The sequence below is a fragment of the Temnothorax longispinosus genome, unplaced genomic scaffold, assembly GCF_030848805.1.
Source record: "Temnothorax longispinosus isolate EJ_2023e unplaced genomic scaffold, Tlon_JGU_v1 HiC_scaffold_100, whole genome shotgun sequence".
In the NCBI taxonomy this organism is placed as follows: domain Eukaryota; kingdom Metazoa; phylum Arthropoda; class Insecta; order Hymenoptera; family Formicidae; genus Temnothorax; species Temnothorax longispinosus.
This window is the reverse complement of record NW_027269486.1, coordinates 17,367-24,216: the sequence shown is the minus strand read 5'-3', so window position 1 is coordinate 24,216 and position 6,850 is coordinate 17,367. Positions and strand designations below refer to the sequence as shown.

At 32.7% G+C, this 6,850-nt stretch overlaps 1 pseudogene; it reads right to left on the bottom strand.

The window, feature by feature from the left end:
- Positions 1–215: 215 nt before the first annotated feature.
- On the bottom strand, positions 216–5,074 carry LOC139823448 (fatty acid synthase-like; annotated as a pseudogene).
- Positions 5,075–6,850: the final 1,776 nt, after the last annotated feature.

Sequence of the window (6,850 nt, the reverse complement as noted above, 5' to 3'; positions counted from 1 at the left end):
AGGATATGTATAAGAATACATTTATCTTTGAGATAAGTAAGGTGATAGAATGTCTTCAAAATACAGACATGTGATTTCGAAATTAAATGATAAAACTAACCAAGTTTGAAAAAGTGTTCAAAGTTCTAATTCGCTATTATATTGAACATGTTCTCTCTTCTGACTATTTCACCTAAATATTTCAAAACTTATGAAAGTGTTTGTTTTTTGATAATTTACCTTATGAGTGGAGAAATCATTGGGGTACCGCGGCTTACAGGAAATTCCACTGTCGGATAGAGATTTGCAATCTGTGGCTGCAGTCCTGCGTTATATAGTTTTCCGATTAATTCTAAAAATATCTCATTATTATGATTCTCGGTTTGTTCATATAGCGCTACGTTTGTTACTGTAGAGTATAAATAATTGTTCAAAATGTGTTGAAGAATATTCTGAGGAGATATTTCAATCGTCACTGTATCCTTTGGAACTGAACGTATCGTCTTTGCGAATAACACCGGAGACAACAAGTGATTTGTATAATATTTTGAACATAAAGGTATAGTATTGGAGTACTCGTGAGAAGATGTTGTCAGCCACTTTGAGCTGTAAAACTTTTTTTTTGTGGTAATGTTTGGTTCAAGTATTCTTCAGACTTAGCTACAGCAGGTTTGATGTAACGACTATGAAAAGGTATATAACCACAAGAAATTTTTCTTTTTATAGATATACTACAATATTCGCCTAAAAGAATGAATAAAATCATAAGTATTATTAATTGCTTGTTTTAACAAAACAATTAAAGAAACTAGATAGAAGAAAGATTATATTGTTTATAACCATTAATATATACCTGCAATTTGGTGAGAAATGTTTTTATAGAATTCGTTGGTCCGCTTACAATAAAATTAGAAGAACTATTGTAACAAGCTATATCGATATCCGAAGGACACATAACTTTTAAGGTTTCAAGGTCGAGATCAATTTCAGCCATGGAGCCATTAATTATTTTCGACTCGTGAAGGGCTAAACCGATGAAATATGCCGACAAAATTGTTTCTTCGGCCGTTAAACATCCATCGGCATATCCACAGATTAGTTCACCAATGGAGTGACCGATTATAAAATCCGGAACTATACCAATAGATGTTAAAAGATCAACTAATCCAATCTGCGATACATATAAAAGAAATAGCTTCCCATTTGGTTTAAATTAAAGATTAGAATTGAGGTATTTAAAGAATTTTTTTAAAATTATGTTTTATATATGATATATATAGTATATATAAGGAGTATATTATATTGTATGAAACCCAAACAGAGAGTTTCTTCTCTTACCTGTAGTCCAATAAGACCCAATAAAAATTAAATGATTATCCAAAATATTTTTATTATCACTGTTAAAATATCTGTAGTGGCTATACCATAGGATCTCAAAATGGTACCACATTTCTGGATTGGCTTGGCAAACACTGGGAATTTCATTAGAGCGCGACCTATTAAAATTTTAATAAAGTCTCTAAATTTCAATATACAGATATGTACATGTGCATGCATCCGCGTATTTAGATATAATTAGATTTTTTATTATCGGTAAGAGTCCGTAAGAAGACTCTAGCCTCTTCTCAGATTGTAATATTTGTTCTAGGATAAAATTTAATTTTATTTGTTAACTGATAATAAATTACGTTCTTAATAAATAGTAACTAATAAATCAAACTTTTATGTATATATTATTATAAGTTTGATAACATACTAGATAAGAATATGTTATGATCATGATCGTAACTCTCTTTATTTGTACGTTCTGATGTATACTTATATATCCTATATAACTTAAAATTTTTCTTTGTTGAATGTACATTTAAAATATTTTATAATATATTTACTTACTCATCCCAAACCATTGAGATCCTAATCCAGAAAATATAAAACAAATCGGTCTTCTGACATATGGAGTATGTTCTATTTTATTAATTGTATTATGAGATATTTTAGACCCAGTTATCATGTATCCTCTGTAAGGATGACCTTCTATATCATTATTATGAATATGATGTAGCAGAGATATAAACTCAGCATCTATTGGTCGATTTCGCACCTGCATTCAGTAACAAGAATGTATGTACATCCTATAATTCTTCGGAATAATTTTACACAAAAAAGGACAATAATATTATCTTATTCTGCAGTGTTTTACTTTAAGCAATTATTAAATGCATTATTATTACTTAATATATTAAATCAATAATTTAATAATTGTCTTTTTTTTTGTTTATGAAAAGCGATTAGTACGCAATTTAAATATATAAAGAGTAATACACAATTATATGTTTTCGCCTTTATATTATTAACCTGATAATACAAAACAAGTCAAAAATTATTTTGAAAATAAATGAAATAAGCCATTATAATAAGAGTTTGCTTACATTATCTAAGTGATTTTAACTGCTTCTTCCGTACGTCCAGACACAGCTACAAGCCTAGGTAAAGGTCATCATTCGAAGCTGCTTGTTTGATTTTTTGTTTAGGATTTGATTTTAATAATATGTGGCTATTAGCCCCTCCAAACCAAAAGAATTGATACCTACATAACCACCCCTCCCATTCTGTTGGTTCAGTGACGATCTTTATTCTTCCTTCGATAATAGCAGTTAACTCTTTTCGCGGACGCTTGAAGTGTATAGTAGGCGTAATTATACCAGTTTCCATCGCTAATAATACCTTTAAGAAATCACATCTTTTTATTAGCAGTAATTATAGTAATTATTTTATATAAATGTGTTATATACATATGTATTATAATTGTAACAATATAAAAAAATATAAATTGCTATAATCACATTTTAAGCAAAGTCAGTGTTAAATCATTTTATTACAAATGTACCTTTGCGATTTGACAAAAGCTACTGGCGGGTTCGGAATGTCCAACATTCGATTTTACCGAGCCCATCAATAACGGAGTGTTTCTTTTAGCGCATAAAGTCTGGTCAATAGACATAACTTCTACGGGATCACCGGCAAGAGTACCGGTTGTATGGGCCTCTACGTAAGATAACTCATTGGGCGAGATTTCACATTCCTTATAAAATTCACTCAACAATATTTTTTGCTTTTCGACTGATGGAAAGGTAATACCTTCTTCTTTAAAACCATCGCAATTTATTTTACCGTGTACGAGGGTTGCATATATTCTTCTTGCATTTTTTGCCTTTTGCAGATATACTACCGCGACCGTATCACTACGCATATATCCGGCGGCTTCCTCGTCAAAAGGTTTACAGTAACCATCAGAAGATAAAACCCCTAGAAGGAAATTGTTATTAAATAAAGTTCTTCAAGCTTCGATTCAATATCTAAATGTAAGGATAGAAAAGAAGTTTGCTTATGAACGTTATAGACAAAGAGTGCGATTGTTTCACAGAGCACGTTATTGGATAAGCAAAAACGTAAAATAATAACATAATCTTAATATAATTCCACACACAACAAGAGTTTGTTGATTTCACAGGAGACAGTACAAAAAGAAATATCTGTGCTAATGTATCCGAACGAAATGTAATTGTTCTAGACTGTTCGAGAATATCTAATAGAATTACAATCACGCTTGTCGTACAATTTGATTTGGTCTACCGGTTAAATATCTTTTTATTTTGATAATATTTTGTGTTTTGTTTCATTTTTTTGTTTAAACTTCTTGCTTCATTGGTATATATCTAGTTGTTCACATATTCAAAATTTCTTATAGAAATGTTTTCAGGACTATTACATACTCTTCTTAAGAAACTTGTGGGAGTAGTAGTAAAGTGCTTTACTACTACTTTAGTTATGTTGCTCAAAAATATGTATTACATGCAGAACCCGAAATGTGCTCGATGAACAAAAATTTTGTAATTTTTTATCGCGATAAGAAATATATATCGAGGTTACACCTGAGTGGTCACCACCCCTATAATAATTTTCAAATGTTTGCCAAACATAACTGACATAGCTTAAAGCCTTTCTACTACGTGGATCTTCGAGAGAATGACTCAAACGAGGGATGCTGGGTGGAGAGACACTGATGATAAAGCTTATCTTAAAAATATTGGGCCCTGAATTTTTGTGGGGTGGCTACCACCCAGTGTGGTCTCAAAGGATTAACAGTAAAGAACTGACATTACAACATAATACTAATATGGCATGAATAAAGGCACATAACAGAGTGATTGCGAGCAAATATCTTCATTCCGATTAAAAATAGAAATTTTTTCTGACTTCTGTGACGTAAATTTCCACACGGCGTGAATACCGGATGAGTTATTCTAATAAAGTTTCTTTTGTTGAAATCAAATCCACTCGAATATTTCACTATCCTCAAGCGGACAAATAAAACCTTAACAATATTAATAAATTTTATGACGTAACATACAATATAATAAGATATAATAAATACATACCTAGATTGTAAAATAGGATTTGGACATGAGGATGGAGACATAAATTGGCGGAAGCGTTAATGGCAGCATTGCAACTTCCGGACCGAATTTGCTCGTAAGCTTTCACTATAGCAAAGTTACTTGAACTACATGCAGTGTCAATATTATGCGATTGTCCAGTAACCCAAGCCAGTAAGAATTCTATTTTCCACGAAAGAAACGTTGCATCCAGTCATAGATAATTTAGCAAACTAATTACAATACATGTTTGTAATAAATAAAAAGTCAAATTTATTTGTAAAATTTATTAAAAACTATTGTAAAATTTTTTTAAACTTTACATACTAAGGAAACAAATTTCCATATTTGCAACAAGAATTTTACACATAGTTATCATTTTCATAAACTATTAATTATGTTGAATATATTAATTAAATATATCTTACCTGAGGTTCAAAATATGATCGAGTCTCTGACACAGAAATTGCTGTAAAACACTCGTTCTTGTTCCCCTGTAATTCTTTTGGGTTTACACCCGCATCGATAATTGCTTCGTAAGTATGCTCAAGTAACATTCTAGTCATAGGATCCATTATATGAGCTTCTGTTACGGGTATATTGAAAAATTCTAAATCGAATTTCTCGATATTGTTGACTTTACCAATTCGATGGGACATATCAAGAGACACGGTAATGTCTCGCGCCAAGTACACGCGGAGCGAGACCGACCGTGACTCTTTTACGCGACGCGACGGGTTGCGAGTACCCGAGATGTTGAGATCTCGATAACGAGTGAACGGATCAAGTTCTAAGTAGGCTTGATCGATAGCTTGGGGTCCAATTAGGGGGGGGTTTCTCTCATAATATTCCGCTACGTGCCCTACGAGCAGAGATATTGCGACGCAAAGTCCAAATGTGAAAATTTATTTTTAAGATACTACTTCTAACGCCGACGTTTATATGATGACGTCATAATCAGAAACGTCACTTTCACTTTTTCGACACTGGCGGCCAGAGAGAAACCTGAGAGCGGCCACCGGGATCATTCCGTTCCAGCGGACGTATACTGACGCGCCGCCTGAGAAAGTGGACGTCAACTACGTCGTTACGCTCGGTAACGGTACACACATGGTTCGTGTCCGTGCTATGGTTCGTGTCCGAACTACTCAGATGGAGGGGATATGTCAGTCGGCTGACTCGGCACTCGGCAAGCTTCGAGCGGGGAGAGAAGGGCAGACATACGATCTGCTGTCTCCTTCTCGCTTGAGCTGTGACGTAGCTGCTTAGCACGCGCCGGCTATGCCACGATGCCATGCATTTCGGGTATCGCTCCTCGCGTCTCGCCGAATGCCGAGTCTCGCGTTGGCAAATCGACGATGCGCTATACGTTACATTTACGTTTATATTTACAAATTTTAATTTTTATATTTATAAATATATATATATATATATATATTTGAAATTTATAAATATAAAGATTGCAATTATAATTAATTAAAAAAATATATATAAAACATAAAAAAAAATCAAGATACTGAGCCTCAAAGTTTCAACTTTTACTAATGAAAAGGTTTTCTAGGCCAAACGGTAAGAGATAAGAGGTTGGCCAAGAGGACCAAAGTTGCTCCTCTCGTCGAGTTCTATAAGGAAAAAATGCCAAAACTAAAAAAAATAAAGTTTAAATTTTTTTTTGAAACTTTGAGGCTCAGTATCTTTATTTTTTTATACCGAAAGAGGTACTGAAATTTATACCACGTATAAAGCACATCTAAATTAACGTATATTCACAGTTTCAAGAAAATCCTAAGAAAATCGGTTTTCTCTAGTATAAGGACGAGTGAACGTCCTTAACGAATTAATAATGCAAGGACATACAGACGTTATTACAACCATTTGAGAAAACTGTTCAACATTTTATGTGTTGCTGCAGAAGAAATTCGTAATGTGGGCGGACAAATTATACGTTAGTGGCTAGTGCTGCTAAAAAAGCTCGTAGTATTTTAAGGATACATGCTGTAGATGATATTGCTTGTCCCTAGCTTGTCCCATGCATTTAGATGATATTGCTTGTCCCTAGCTTGCAGTTTGAAAATGTTTGATTATTAAAAACATTTGATTATTAAAATCTTACATTCAAAATAACGCTTATAGCAGATAAACAAAAATCTTGTCTGTATTTGACATCACACTTGTGAAAATTAAGCGTGTAAAAAATCTGCAAAAGAAATGTAAACGTGCAAAGAAACTATTGTCAATAACATCACACATACACACACAGAAGAAAATGTAAATAATTGATTTCTTTATTATTACAATAATTTGAATATTGAAATTATTTTGTACCATATGCTTTCTCACACTTATATGTATGTGATTAATAATAAAATATGTTAATGACAAATAATAAATTACAAGAGCGTATTCTGGTTTGAAAGATCTTAAGGACGTTCTCC